The sequence below is a fragment of the Sus scrofa genome, chromosome 5 (assembly GCF_000003025.6).
Source record: "Sus scrofa isolate TJ Tabasco breed Duroc chromosome 5, Sscrofa11.1, whole genome shotgun sequence".
Lineage (NCBI taxonomy): Eukaryota > Metazoa > Chordata > Mammalia > Artiodactyla > Suidae > Sus > Sus scrofa.
In genome coordinates this window covers 103,902,679-103,918,357 of record NC_010447.5, presented here as the reverse complement: position 1 = coordinate 103,918,357, position 15,679 = coordinate 103,902,679, and the positions used below count along the sequence as shown (strand labels likewise).

The 15,679-nt window shown below is 40.4% G+C and overlaps 1 pseudogene; it reads right to left on the bottom strand.

The window, feature by feature from the left end:
- LOC100737081 overlaps positions 3,166-15,679 on the bottom strand; it is a 43,577-nt pseudogene continuing 31,063 nt past the window's right edge.

The window sequence follows — 15,679 nt, the reverse complement described above, 5'->3', positions numbered from 1 at the left end:
TTTCCTTGAGATTTGAAAATAAAGATTTTTACATAGCTAACTATATAACTATTTGTTTGGTTTAATCAATTGCATTATTCATTTTCCATGCTATTTCACATCTTTTAAAACGTGTCAAAGGCAGGAAGAGATATTTTGAAGTCTCCCTCAAAAATTGTATTCTTATCTCTTTCTTCTTCTATTTCAACATCTTTTTGGAGTGTGGGTGTGTGTGCGTGTGTGTGCGCATGCACACTTGGGGCCATACTATTCAGTCTGCTAAAGTTTGTGATTTTTATATCTTTATTGAATGTTGCACTTTTTGATTTTAAATCTTGAATCGCATAGTATTTTACCTAAAATTATTCAACACATATTTATAACCAGTTATAAATATCAAAAGTAAATTATCATCTTGTAAGTTTTACTTATAAAAAATGAAGAACTTAACCAAGTTTTACTTGCTTTCATTCATTCAATCAAAAAATACTTCACTAATACCTTCATGATTTACTAGTCACTGTTCAAGTTGTAAAAAAAATTAAGGAAAAATAAGGATAAAATCTCTCCCTTCTTGGAGATTAAGGGGGAGAGATAGGTAATAAACAAGTGAATAAATACATGACCATATTTCACTGATTCAGAGAAGTATTTTTTTCACAGTGTAACATCTTTTAAATTAGGATGCCTCTTACAGGTGATGATATATCGCATTTTAATTGGCTATGCTTTTTTGGATAGAATAGTTTTAAAATGATAAGTCTTATAATTAACAATGTTTTACATTAAGTGAAATATTGTAGTATGTCAAATGGTGATAAATACTGTGGAGAAAAAGAAAGCAGAGGAGGGAGATGGGAATTTCTAGAGAAGGGTTGCATTTTTAAGTAGGATGGATTTCCTGAGAAGGTGACTTTTGAGCAAAGAGCTGAAGGAGATGAGAGGGTGAGTAAGATCTCTCACATCCACTGCTTCATTTCAAGATTGCCATTCGTGTGGATTATGTGAAGAGCATCGCAAACATGCTCAGTGCCTACGGGGGTATCAAGGCGAAGTGTACTGGGCAAGAGGACATCGTAGGCGAAGGCATCGGGGCTGGGGTGCACCTGGCGTGTTCAAGGCACAGAGCAAGTGCAGGGAAGAAGAGTAGACGACGCAGGAGAGGGAAGCAGAGGCCAGCACTTATAGGGTCCTTTGGCCACTGTAGGACTTTGAATTCTACTTTGAAGGAGATGGGCAACAATCTGAAAATAGAGAAAGTACAAATGATTATATCTGGCTTATTTTTCAAAAGGACAGCACCAACTGCTGTCTTGTGAAGAGACTGAAACAGGAGGCAAATAGAATACAGTGAGATGGGCTAGCAGGCCTATTGCAATAATCCAGGTGTGCACTGAGGCTGTCTTGGTAGAGAAGGTGGAAAGCAATCAAGGTCTGAGTGTTGGAGATGTGAAGGGCCAGCAAGGTTTGCTTAGGATTAAGTGTGGTGTGTGCATGAAAGAGCAGAAAACCAAGGATGTTTCTAAGTTTTGGAGCCTAAGCAGTTGCTCTCACTCCCCTGTTCGCTTATGTAATTTGGAGTTTAAAGCTCAAATTATACATATAAAATTGCTTTTTAATAACATACATCTTCTTTAAAGTACCGTCATTTATATATAGGTTCAGCTTAATAATCAAGTTTATTGTGTTCACCTGGCATTAAGTTAAACTGGTTTTAATTCTCATCTGCTTTATTACCATTCCTGGGTTCTTGACCTTGAGCTGTCTTTTGAACTATCTCCACATCTGACCTTCATCTACAATGTCCTACTCTGTCTTTTGGTACTTGCAGTTTCCAGTTGGATACGGGGTAGGATGTGTAGGCAGTGAGAGCAAGGACCATACCAGTTTTTTTTTCTCTGTCTCTACATATGGGAGAAAGATAGCTGCTTAGTTTTCTGCTTGGTATAAACTTAGCTTTCTGCTTGTGTTTCTGAACCAGAGGAAAGACAAAGGATGAAAAAGTTCTATCTACATACCTATAACAAGGCAGGACTACCAATTTCTGGTTGTGTAACAGGCAGAGGTGTCTGATGTGATCTCTTGGTCTGGTTCCATTGACCTTGCAGTGAATAGTTTCCCCCAGTTCTGGAAGTGGTGTGATTATCAGCACTTGTTTTTGTTGTTTCTCTTTCTCTTTATCTTGTTCTGTGCCTTCGTATAATCTAATGGGACGATGGTGCAATGTCTGTCAAGAGTGGCTTGTTAGGCATTATTTTAAGTGAGAATCCTGAGATTTTAAACTTAAAACTAATAGAGCAAGCTGTCTTAGTTGAAAAGGCACCAGCCGAGAATAACTAAATTTGTTAAAAGGGACTTTATTTCCAACAGACTCAACAGGGGTCTGACTTTTAATATTTCAAAATGGCGCTATTACCTTCACATACAATTATCACATGGAGCATTTGTGGGGAATTATATTGTGTGATATAGATATATATATCTATATCTATCTATCTATCTATATCACCCTACTCCTTTATACTAAATAGCTTTCAATTTGTGTGTGTTGAGCAAAATTTAAAAGCAAAATCACCCCTATACATGCGAGACCACAACATGAAGGCTAACGGAAGTAGATTGCTTTCATGGAGACCAGAGAACTAAGAAGTTTATTCAGAAACTTAGGGGGTACCATGTGAACTGTATGCTGATGTGGTTTGGGGGCAACATCCAGCTCTGCCTCAGCTGTTTTGTGCATTTGTCATGTTGAGGTGTATTTATCAACTTACGTACTTATGAGCTCTTTACCTGCCGTGATGGGAGAGCCCGTGATTCTGGCTCTGTACGCTTCCTAAAATAACATCTCTAGGAATACTGTATATGTGTGCCTGTGTGCATGTGTGCATATGCATGTACGTATGTATATGTGTGTAGGTGTACAAATGTATGTATGAGTGTACGTATATATGAAAAGTCCATTTCTGCATGTTTCTGTTTTACTTTTATTCCTATATTATATACAGACACACCTCAGATATATTGTGGGTTGGGTTCCAGACTACCACAATAAAGCAAATATCACAGTAGAGTAAGTCACACAAATTTTTGGTTTCCAAGTACATATGAAAGTTATGCTTATACTTCGCTATATTCTATTAAGTATACAATAGCATATGTTTTGAAAAATAATGCATATATCTTAATCTAAAAACACTGTATGGCTAAAAATTGATGACTGTCATCTGAGCCTTTAGAAAGTCATAATCTTTTTGCTAGTGGAGGCTCTTCCTCAGGGTTGATGGCTGCTGACTGGTCAGGTTGTTGGTTGCTGAAGGTTGGGGTGGCTTTAGAAATATCTTAGATAGGAGTTCCCGTCGTGGCGCAGTGGTTAACGAATCCGACTGGAACCATGAGGTCGGGTTCGATCCCTGCCTTGCTCAGTGGTAACGATCCGCGTTGCGTGAGCTGTGGTGTAGGTTGCAGACGCGCTCGGATCCAGTGTTGCTGTGGCTCTGGTGTAGGCGTGGCTACAGCTCGATTGACCCTAGCTGGAACCTCCATATGCTGCAGGAGCGGCCAAGAAATAGCAAAAAAAAAAAAAAAAAAAAAAAAAAACATTAAAAAAAAAAAAAAAAAAAAAAAAAAAAAAAAATATCTAGAATAGACAGCAGTGAAGTTTGCTGCATCGGTTGACTCTTCCTTTCATGAATGATTTTCTGTAACATGCAATGTTATTCAACAGCATTTCACCCACAGTAGAACTTCTTTCAAAACCAGAGCCAACCCTGGCAGATCTAGCCCTAGGAGGGAGAGAATATGCTTCATGGATCCTTGCCCATCCAGTTCCTCATCTGGCCCCATGATGAGCACATCTGGGCAGGAGATGACAGAACTCATACTGCAGTACCCATGGGATCCCCCCAGAGTCCTGAGCCCCCTCCCTCATATCCTACATCAGGCCTCTCTCAGATGCCTCTTACAGCCTCAGTGGTGCGTCTGATCTCCTACAAGTCCTCTGCTCTCCTCTTCCAGTGGGGCTCAATTCACAAGCCCCATAGTGTCTAGTCCAGTGTTCTACAAATAGTAGCTGTTCAATCAATGTTCCTTTCATTAAAAAAAAAAACCCAGAGTCAATCTTCTTAAGGCCAGCCACTGCCTTATGGATTGTTTATGTAATATTCTCAATCCCTTTGTTGTCATTTCAACAATCTTCACAGCATCATCACCAGGAATAGATTCCATCTCAAGAAACCACTTTCTTTGCTCATCCATAGGAAACATTTCCTCATCCCTTAAAGTATAATTATGAGGTTGCAGCAGTTCAGCTCTATCTTCAGGCTCCACTTCTAATTCTGGTTCTCTTGCTATTTTCGTCAGGTCTGCAGTTACTTCCTCCGCTTCAGGTTGGAATCCTTCCATGAGGGTTGAAATCAGTTTCTTCCACAGTCTCGATAATGTCGATATTTTAGCTGCTTCCTGTGACTGTCATTAAAGGCGTCTGGAATGCCGACTCCCTTCCAAAAGATTTCCAGTTGACTTTGCTCGGATCCATCGGAGGAATCACTGTCTACGGCAGCTGTAGCCTTAGTCAGTGTATTTCTTACACAGCAAGACTTGACGGTTGAAATAATTCCTTGACCCGTGGAGTGCAGATGGATTTTGTACTGGTGGCATGAAGACACCGTGAGTCTCACTGAACATCTCCATCAGCGCTCTTGGGTGACCAGATGCATCATCAGTGAGCAGTAATATTTTGAAACAAATCTTTTTTTTTCTTCAGCAGTAGGTCTCAACAGTGGGCTTAAAATATTTCGTAAACCATGTTGTAGACATATGTGCTGTCATCCAGGCTTCGTTGTTCCATTTATAGAACCCAAGCAGAGTAGACTCAGCGTTAAGTCTTAGGGACCCCAGGGTTTGGGGGATGGTAAATGAGAGAGGACTGGTTTCAACTTCATGTCAGCAGCTGCCTTAGCTCCTAACACGAGCCTCAGCCTGTCCCTTGACACCTTGAAGCCAGGCATGGACTTTTCCTCTCTTGCTTTGAAAATCCTGGATGGCGTCTTCTTCCAGTAGAAGGCTGTTTTGTCTGTATGGAAAGTTTCTTCTTCGGTGCAGCCACCTACAGGAATGGTCGTAGCTGGAAATGGAAATAGGAAATAGGAATGGTCGTATCCTATTTCTGGATAACGTGCTGCAGCTCCTACAGCAGCACTTGCTGCTTCACCTTGTACGTTTATGTTCTGGAGATGGCTTCTTTCCTGAAGCCTCATGAATCAACCTCTACTGGCTTCGAGCTTTTCTTGTGCACCTTTCTCACCTCTCTGAGCCTTCCTGGAATTGAAAGTTAGGGCTTTGCACTGGATTAGGCTTTGGTTTAAGTGAATGTTCTGACTGGTTTGATCTTCTACCCAAACTGCTACAACTTTCTGCAAATCAGTAATGAGGGCGTTTCTCTTCCTCGTCGTCCGTTTGTTCCCTGGAGCAGTGGCTTCCTTTAAGAATTTTTCTTTTGCATTCACATCTTGGCTAACTGGCACAAGAGGCCCAGCTTTTGGCCAGTCTTGGCTGTCTACATACCTTCCTCACCGAGCTTAATCGTTCATAGGTTTTGATTTAAACTGAGAGACATGCAACCCTTCCTTTCACTCAAACTTAGAGGTCACTGTAGGGTTATTAATGGGCCTTATTTCAACATTGTTGAGTCTCAAGGAATAAGAAGGCCCCAGGAGAGGGAGAGAGACAGGGGAATGACTGATTGGTGGAGCAGGCAGAACACACCCATTTATCCGTTAAGTTTGCCGTCTTATGTGGCTGTGATTTGCGGTGCCCCAAAACAATTATAATGGGAAAATAAAAATCACAGATCACCAACACAAATATAACAATCATGAAAATTTTTGACATATTGCAAGAATTCACAAAATGTTACAGAGACACAGAGTGAGCATATGCTTTTGGGAAAATGCAGCAACAGACTTGCTCAGTGCAGGGTGCTGCAAACCTTCCTCTTGTGAAAATATGCAGTCTCTGCGAAACTCAATAAGGTGAAGTGCATTAAACCAAAGTGTATCTGAACAAGAACAGCAAGCATTCCGGTATGAATCTTTACAGGTAAAATACTATTGCCTCTTTTTAAATGTTGGAAAAGGCTAATGCCAGCCCACCAGGAAGGCCTGAAAGCCCGGCCATCTGTCAGCAGAAAGAAGTGATACCAGCTGAAAGAAATTATCTTTGACTGAAGGGAGGTTTCCTTAGCATAGTCTAGTTATCCTTTGTGAATTTTGCTTCACTGAAGAATAAAAACAAAAGCCATTCCCTATACTTTGTGCTCCTTTAACATAACTTCATGATTCCGCAATGGAGACTTGCTTTCATGCGTGGTTGTGGTTGTCAACGTTCTGAATGATATTTTCATAAAATCTAACCCTGATAAGGTTAGAAAACGTGGAGCTGTAGACCTAGCTTTGTCATTCCCAGGGCAACTTTAAGAAAATATGTTCACAGCTGATGGAAATAACAAATAGTGTGTGTTAACTTTGCAAATAACCTCTCAGCCAGAGGATATTAACAGTAGAAGTGGAAAAAAATGATAAAGGATAGTGATGATTTGTTTTTATGTCTTTGCTCTTCCCCAGAAAGAGACATGTGCTTATAAAATCGGGTGGGTGGTGAACATTTTAGACCATTCTGTGAAACTGTTCTCTTGATTAAGAAAAATTATGATGAATGCAAGTGTTATTTCTAAGCACCTTCTATGTCTACTGTCCGTTTCTAGGTATCTTGAGAAATTAAACAGAAAAACAAACAAATGTTGGACTAAAAGGGAAATGTCATGTTCTGTCCAAACCGTAGTAGAAAATAATCAGAATCCACTTGCTTTGTCATTCCTGTCTGTTGCTAGAGAAATAACTTTATTTTGTGGAGTATGGGAACAATATTTTATAGTTGTTCTGCAGAATATGACTAATTTTCTAAAATGAAAGCAAAAAACTCAGTATTAGTGTTTATAATTTCTCAATTACTTTTATCTTTATTGTGTTCTATGAGCAATATTCACAACCTTCTACTAATGTCTTTTAACCTCTGTAACTTTTTAGGATATTAAGAAGTTGTGAAATTTCAATATCACATTTCAGTGTTTAAAGCCCAATGAATAACTCAATTAATGAGTTCACTCTGTGCCATTCTGTGTGTAACACAGTGTGGCTTGCTGTCTTTTGTCAATATTAGTTGAAAGGGTTGTGGAAAGGGAGTAAATTAGACTAGGTTTTAAAAAAACAATAGAATGTGTAAGAATAAATTGTATTTACCTTAGGAGGCATTGAGGTACATTCATTTCTCCTGTTCTTCAGCCTGAGTCTCTGTTGGTGTCTGTCCCTGCTGTCATGGCTCGGTAACCTGCTGAGGTCTCAGGTGGAGAAGCAACACTTGCCCAGCTGTTCTAGGTCATCTGCAGAATTCATTATCTTTCTGTGGACAATGCAGAGGCTCTCAGCATAGACTCTTTTAAGACAATCTTTGCTAAGAAGACCACCTCTTGAGACAGTCCTGAATAGATCACTGCAGAGGAGTTTGGCAGGGAGGGCTTTACAAAGATTCCTGCAAAAATCAATCTCCCCTGTGCAATAAAACCCAAATTGACTGTCACAGTTTCTTTCGACAGAATTTTCAGGAGGGCTTATTGAGAACTCTTTCCAGGCATTTTTAGGAAGGGGTTTTTTAATTGGAATTGAAGAGATCCTCAAAATTGTTATTCCTTACAGTTTTGTCATTCAGATTTGGGACAAGGGGTTTTAATTCTAGATATTAAATATATATTGATATGCATTCCTCTCTTGAATTGCTTTCCTTACCACCCATGGATGGACTTTTGGCCAGGAAACTTATGGGTTTTTAGTGAAATGATTTACTGGTTTATAATTTGAATAGAAGAAACCTATAGAATATCAAGTATAGAGTATTGGTAGGATAATTACCTACTCCTACAAGACATTGCACCTCAAGTTGTAAATGCTTTTATTCTTTGTGTTCGTGAGCGCGCATGTAATAGGCATGTACCTGTGTACACACACACACACACACACACACACATAACTACAAACTTTGTGTAGTTATGACAGTGGGGATAACAATGCTATATTTTCTCATTAAAAAAAAGAGTAGGAAAAGAATGCATGACGGGATCACTTTGCTGTACAGCAGAAATTGACAGAACATTGTAAATAAACTATAATAGAAAAAATAAAAATCTTAAGAAAAGAGTAGGGAATTCTCATATCTAAAACTTTAATATTGGTGTCAGTGGGGTATACACACGGGAATGTGAGGTACAGAATTGGGTCTTTTATTAGCAGTGCTAGATTGGAATGCTTTCTAAAGCCAGATTGAAATCTCTTCTAAAGCAAAGGAAGATATTTACTTTATGAAGCAAAGGCACAGGAGCTCTACTGGAGACTGTTTGCTGCACAAATAAATGCTAATGCAGTGGAATGTTATTTGCGTCAGTCTCTCCTAAATACATCAATTTTCTCTTTTGGTATTCCAAATGCTCAATTAAATTCTTCAATTTTTTTCCCCCTAAGGAGAATAACTTGAGCATAGAATTAGTTCCAGCTGAAGCAAGACTATATTAACCTGTTATTTCTGGGCTGCATTTGTATACTTTATATACTAGTATGAAAATAATTCAGAATGAATTTGCAGATCATGACATAAAGTAATACTGTTAATGAGGTGGAATATGTGGTTAAACAAGCACTGATTTTAAAACAAAGGTTATATTTTAACGATTTATCATTAAGTTTTTCCTAACTATATATCTTTAAAGTACATTTTTTTTTCTGAGCCTGTGTTCATACTTACATATCTTGCTAAAAAGAAACTACACTAAATGGAAAAAAAAAAGGATTTAACATAAAGATCCAGGAGTCAGGCTATGTAAATTGGAGATATAAGAAGATAGTATGAGATACCACCTCACACCAGTCAGAATGGCCATCATTAATAAATCCACAAATAACAAGTGTTGGAGGGAGTGTGGAGAAAAGGGAACCCTCCTGCACTGCTGGTGGGAATGTAAACTGGTACAGCCACTATGGAGAACAGTTTGGAGATACCTTAGAAATCTATACATAGAACTTCCATATGACCCCGCAATCCCACTCTTGGGCATCTATCCGGACAAAACTCTACTTAAAAGAGACACATGCACCCGCATGTTCATTGCAGCACTATTCACAATAGCCAGGACATGGAAAGAAGCGAAATGTCCATAGACAGATGATTGGATTCAGAAGAGGTGGTCTATATACACAATGGAATACTACTCAGCCATAAAAAAGGATAACATAATGCCATTTGTGGCAACATGGATGGAACTAGAGACTCTCATACTGAGTGAAATGAGCCAGAAAGACAAAGACAAATACCATATGATATCACTTCTAAGTGGAATCTAATATCCAGCACAAATGAACATCTCCTCAGAAAAGAAAATCATGGACTTGGAGAAAAGACTTGTGGCTGCCCGATGGGAGGGGGAGGGAGTGGGAGGGATCGGGAGCTTGGGCTTATCAGACACAACTTAGAATAGATTTACAAGGAGATCCTGCTGAATAACATTGAGAACTTTGTCTAGATACTCATGTTGCAACAGAAGAAAGGGTGGGGGCAAAATGTAATTGTAATGTATACATGTAAGGACAACTTGATCCCCTTGCTGTACAGTGGAGAAAAAAAAAGTTAAGAAGATAGTATAAATGAGTATCTTTTTTATAAAGCTAACGGCAAAGAGTTAGGATTCTATTGTGCTTTTATTTTATCAATTAAAGGACACTGTTATCATTTGGATAGTATGTTGGAAAACACCACTCTTTTTGAAATGTTCATTTTCTACAATATGTTGTGTATTAAGAGTTAACCATTTTATATGACAATAAAGGAACAGAAAAATAATGTAATAAAGAGCCATTTATCACTGAAATAAACTCTCCTTTTGAGAGCTCATATTGGAAAATATGGAACAGAGTGATGTAAACAATATCTATAAACACTGAATTTATTATACAAATGATGAATTTTCATTTTTGTGAAATCAAAGGCCAAGAAGGGAGCATTTGAGGTCATCAAAATCAAGATCGCTGCTTCATATGCCCCTTCCAAAAGAAGTGAGAGAGAGAGAATATGTGTGCCAGAGAGAGAAAGAGACAGAAGTACAGAGAGAGACAGAGACGGAGAGAGAGAGACAGAGAGAGAGAGTAAGAGAGAAACAGAGAGAGATAGAGTGAGACAGAGAGACAGAGGGAGACAGAGATAGAGTGAGACAGAGAGAGAGAGACAGACAGACAGAGAGAGACAGAGATAGAGTGAGACAGAGAGAGACAGACAGACAGACAGAGAGAGACAGAGATAGAGTGAGACAGAGAGAGAGAGACAGAGTGAGACAGAGAGACAGAGAGAGTGAGACAGAGAGAGAGAGACAGACAGACAGACTGAGAGAAGGAGACGGCATTACTTCTAGCTCTTTGAACACTGGAAAGGTCTCCCCCTTGCCTCTTCCTCCCGTACAATCTGTCTTTTGTTATAACCATTGATTCTATCATTGATTCCTGTGAGAAGCAGCACTGACTCCTCTAAAAGGGTGCCTTATTCATTCATTAAACGCCATCCACCTTGCTATATGACACAGCATGAGCGCACCTTACCTGACCACTGGGACAGTGAGAATAAATGCAGTCACTTCCTTTCTTTCCCTAGGGGCTCAGGACTACCTGGCCACACTAAGGTGTGAAAGTAGCAATAAACTCAAAGCTTATGCTTACGCACACCCCACTCACACCCAGATGAACGAGATCCCATAGGACTCTAGTCCAGACAGAAGTCATTGCAGAGGTGCCCTTGATGCCGCAGGTCCCTCCTTCCTCACCACCTGCCTGCACCGGAGATTGCTCTGCTAGTGATGCTACCGTGGGGAAAGACACAACCACGGGGACAGAAGGGAGGCAGACATCAGCAAACACTCTTTCTTCTTTTCTTCTTCATAGTTCTCACAGTCCTACTGTATGCCTGACATCTGACACAATGAATGCATCATCAAATCCTTAGCCCTCATCAAAATGCGATGCCTGGATCTCCCGTCAGTCAGTGCAGTATAGATTCAGGGGAGAGGTAGTTAAGTGTTAATGGATTTGCTTTAGGCATTTTGCAACCTATTGGTCCTAATTAGACTGAGAAGGGGTTGCTATAGATAACCTGGAAATTTAAATAATGCATTTATTCTCATATATCCTTCCTAAACCTGTCAGTAAGAACTTAAAAAAAAAAAGACCAGAGACGTATCTTAAAACAATGTTGGATTTTGCGATTTCAAAACATAGAGCCAAAACCTCACGGATTTTTTATGTGCAACTAATTGTTTGACTTGGCAAATCTTAAGATGGTATTTCAAGCAGCGCTCATGCAAGACGCTTACCCCATGTATCACCTAAATAACATGGTTACAAAAGATATTTGAATTGATCGGTAGAAGGGCGAAGGCTATATCCTGAGATAGACCATTGTGGAAAATTATATAAATATATAATAAAAGAATATGTACATATAGGTATGACTGAGTCACACACACACACACACACACACACACACACACACACACACACACACAGAGAGAGAAAGAAAGAAAAGAAAAGAAAGGCAAAGGCTAAATTGCAGAAAAGCACGGATTCTCTAAACAAGGGGCAGGGATGGGATCTGAAACCAGCCTGGGTCTGTTTGATGTTAAGCCTGGAGAAATGAGAGCAGAGGGGTCAATTATTATATGAGATTTAATGAGCTGCAAGAGAGCGGTCCAGCAGTGGAGGTCCTTTGAGGTACCCAGAACCCTCAGATGAGGGTTGAGAGAGACATACAGACATTTGCAATAATCAATAGTATCAGTGGCACAAGCATTAATTAAAGCTGCTGCAGTTTCCTGCAACCCAGTGAGGCTGAGGTTTCAGATCATTGTACTACAGTAAATACAGTAAAGAAACAAAAGCTATTTGTCTCATATGCAGGCCATTTTCCATGCGCAATCAAATTATACTTCCTATATTCCTTAACAGCAACTCTAAACCCATGAAGGATTTAAAAATTGTGATACAATATTAGTAAGAAAATTAGACCGGTGGCAAATCGCTAGCTGCTTTCTGAGCAGCACAGTAGGAGGTCAGTTAATATTAGATATCTACAGCCTGTGTGCACAGCTCACATTTCCTGGGAGAGTCTAAGCAAAATGCAGCCTTCAGGGATACACTCTTAGCAGTTTTGCATATTTGCATAACAATAACCAATGCTGATACCAGCTAATGAAATTCTGATGCTAAAGAAGGGTTCCCAAGGCTCAGAACAAGACCCTCTAGCAAAACAGGGATAAACTTCATATTTAAAAAGTAAACAGTCAGTGTCATTTATTTGTTCATTCAACACGTATTTATCAAGGACTTTATATCACTTTGCAAAAGCCCTGGGAATGTCAGAGTGAGAAAACACAGACTCTGTCCCCGACCTCATAGAGTTTAAAACTTGAAGGAGATGTTTTACTGGAACATTCACATAAGTAAATGTAGAGTTACAAACTGTGAAAGTGCATTGAAGAAAACGCACTGGGTACCATGGAAGCGTGTAATAGAAGACCCTGGCCTTGAGTGGGAGGTGAAGAGGGGATATGGGGGTGATAGGAATTCCAGAGAAGAGGAATTCAACAGGACTCTTGTTAGAAAGGAAAGTATGTGCAAAGAGTCTGTGGCCTGAAGGAGCACAGTGCTTTAAGAAACTCAGAGAGCCAGGATATTTGGTGGGCACAGAGCCAGGACCGAGCTGTGAAATGAGTTGGTGATACATAGGCAGACACCCGATCCTGTAGCCACAAGAATTTTTTACCTCATTAATCAATGGGAGATCTCAACATGATCCTGCTGTATAGCACTGGGAACTGTTATCCAGTCACTTCGATGGAGCCCGATAATGTGAGAGAAAGCAATGTGTATGTGTGTGTGTGACTGGGTCACCTTGCTGCACAGTAGAAACTTGACAGAACACTGTAAACCAGCTGTAATGGAAAAAAATAAAAATCATTTTTTAAAAAAAGGGAGATCATTGAAATGTAGGCAGAAGAAGGTTAGCAGCCTTTTGAAGTGATCACTTTGGATAAAACGTGAAGAATGGATTGGAAGAAGTTAAGAAGTTTACTATAGCCAGTGGCCCAGGGAAAGGAATGGCAGTTTGAACAAGCATGGTAATGAAGCACATGGGGAGCCATGAGCAATTCATAGAGAGATCTTTAGGAGGTAAAGATAAATATGAGTTAATAAAATTTTAGATATGGGATTGGCAAATGAGAGGGAGGTGTTGAAAATGACTCTTAGATTCTGATTTCTATAATGAGATGTACAAGGGGTGATTTCCATGGATAGGAAACCTTGGAAAACTGACCAGTTTACTACAATTTCATACCTAGAGGCTGGGAGTAATTTTGACACAGGCAAGTGGAGATTTTTGACACCAGCTGGATATTTGCGTCTGGATCTAGGACAAGAGTATGTAAATCTGTGTGTCATTGACGCAAAGCTGATAGTTGAAGCTATGGGTGTGCGTGACCTCATCCACAGGAAGATAAGAAAGGTAAAAGGGAAGACGGCGAAGATTAAGCCTGGAAGATCTATATCTGATACAGTGGCTCCCAGAGTGTAGTCCCCAGACCAGCAGTGTCAGCATCACCCGGGAATCTGCTGGAGAAGAAAAAGAGACCTCCTGAATCACACACTCTGGGAGTGGAGCTCAGCAGCATATCTTCAGATGGTTTTGATGCTTGCTCGAGTTCGAGAACCACTGATAAGGGAAGAGTGGAAGATGTGTCTGTAAAGGTGATGGAGACCCCGCTGATGGCCGGATGTTCAAAGGAAATCCACGCAAGTCCTTGGAGGCCTTAGGGAAAGGTATGGAAGAGTTTAAGGGAAAGGTCAAGGTTAACAGAGGCAACGGCAGTGGGGAGATCAAGCGAAATGGAGATCACTTTGGACTTCAGAGAAAGCCGTTTTGGTCGAGAGTGGGATGGAAACAGGCTGGGGAGCGTTGGGGAGTGCGTGGGAGGAGAAGAAAAGGGTACAAACTGATGACTCTTTTGCGGTTTGAATAGGCTCTGAATCTAGAGGAAAAGTGGGATGTGTTTAAGACGTCATTAGCATGTTGAAATGCTGATAGAAAAGAGCAGGTTGAGAGAGAACACGGAGGAGAGGACTCTAGGAAATCAGCACTGAGAGTTCTTGGGAAGAAGGCAAAGGGCTGGGGTCAAAAGCCCAGATAGAAACACCACGTCCAGATCAGCTCTCGGAGTGTAAGTGATGGATAGAGGGCCCGTCTCATTCCATTCTCCTCCTTCCTGACTGTGCTCAAGTCACGTGAAACTCTTTTGATGTTGTTCCTTGAACATGTGATCAGCTCATCCCTCTTTAGGGCCTGGTTGCTGCTTTCTCTCTTGCTCTTGCAGCAGCTGATTCACCCCAGTCATGAGTCATGTCTGAAGTGCCACCTCCTCAGAGAGGCTTTCCACGAGCACCATATTTTAATGTTTCCACTTGTTATTGCCAATAGTGGCCCACGCCGTTATCCTACCTCTGATTCCTCTTGGCGCTTTTCCCTCTCTGAAATCATCTCATTTATTGATTTACCGGTTGGTAACTCCATGGGACGGAAGGACTTTGTCCTCTTCACAGCCGTTCAGTTCTGGTTTTCAGGATGGAATCTGGAGTGTGGTAGATACTCTGTAAACACTTGCGGGTAGAAAGAATACAGACTGAATGCATATATTACATCTATCCTTGTGTCTTTGAAAGAGGGAGGTAGGAGGATTTCCTTCTACTCGATTTTACTTTCCCTCAAAGGAATAAAAGGGAGGTCATCTTCTAAGGGCAAAGGTCGGGGAAATCGGGGATGTTGGTTTTCTGAAGACTGGAAACTATCTCCTCTAGTCCTGAAGGTGGGAGAGTGAGTAGACCACAGACCCCAGAAGGAAATCCAGGTATGTTGAGTCATTTGAGGATGATGAACTTAGCCTGTCTCACAACATTGTTGCTCTGCTGAGGGACTTTCTCCAGTGGTGCTCAGAAACAAGAGGATAATATGGAAAGAAAGCAGGGGTTTAGGTACGCCAGTATTGAGGTTTTTCCAAGTACTGTGGACTTAAGGGCCTGACAAGGCTAAAGGGTCATGGTAAAAATAGAGGTACAAGAAACGCGGAAGTTGTGCCAAAGAATAGGACGTCTTGTTCTGAGTCACAGCCTCCATGATCTTAGGAAGAGGGTTTGGTGGAGGTGGAGGTGGAAGAAGTCATTAGAAATGCAAGTCAGTGAATTGAATTTCTCCAAAATGTTTTGAGGGCCTGGAATGTCTTATAAACCAGCCAGGTATTTCTCATCCTAATACAAGATACTTAATAAAAATAAGCACAGATAAGAATCCCTCTAAATCCTAAACCATGATTGTAATATATTACCGTGAGTGTAATGTGCTACCCTAACAGAGGATGCCGTTTTTGTGCAGGCCTTAAAGTTGCATCTCTGAATTATGAATAACAAAGTGAAACCTCATTACCTCATTCCAGTAATGAAGAATTAGTGATAATTTGGTTACAAGCTGGGCTGATACTTTGTTTCATTAGTGAAAGAGCTATAGGGTAAAA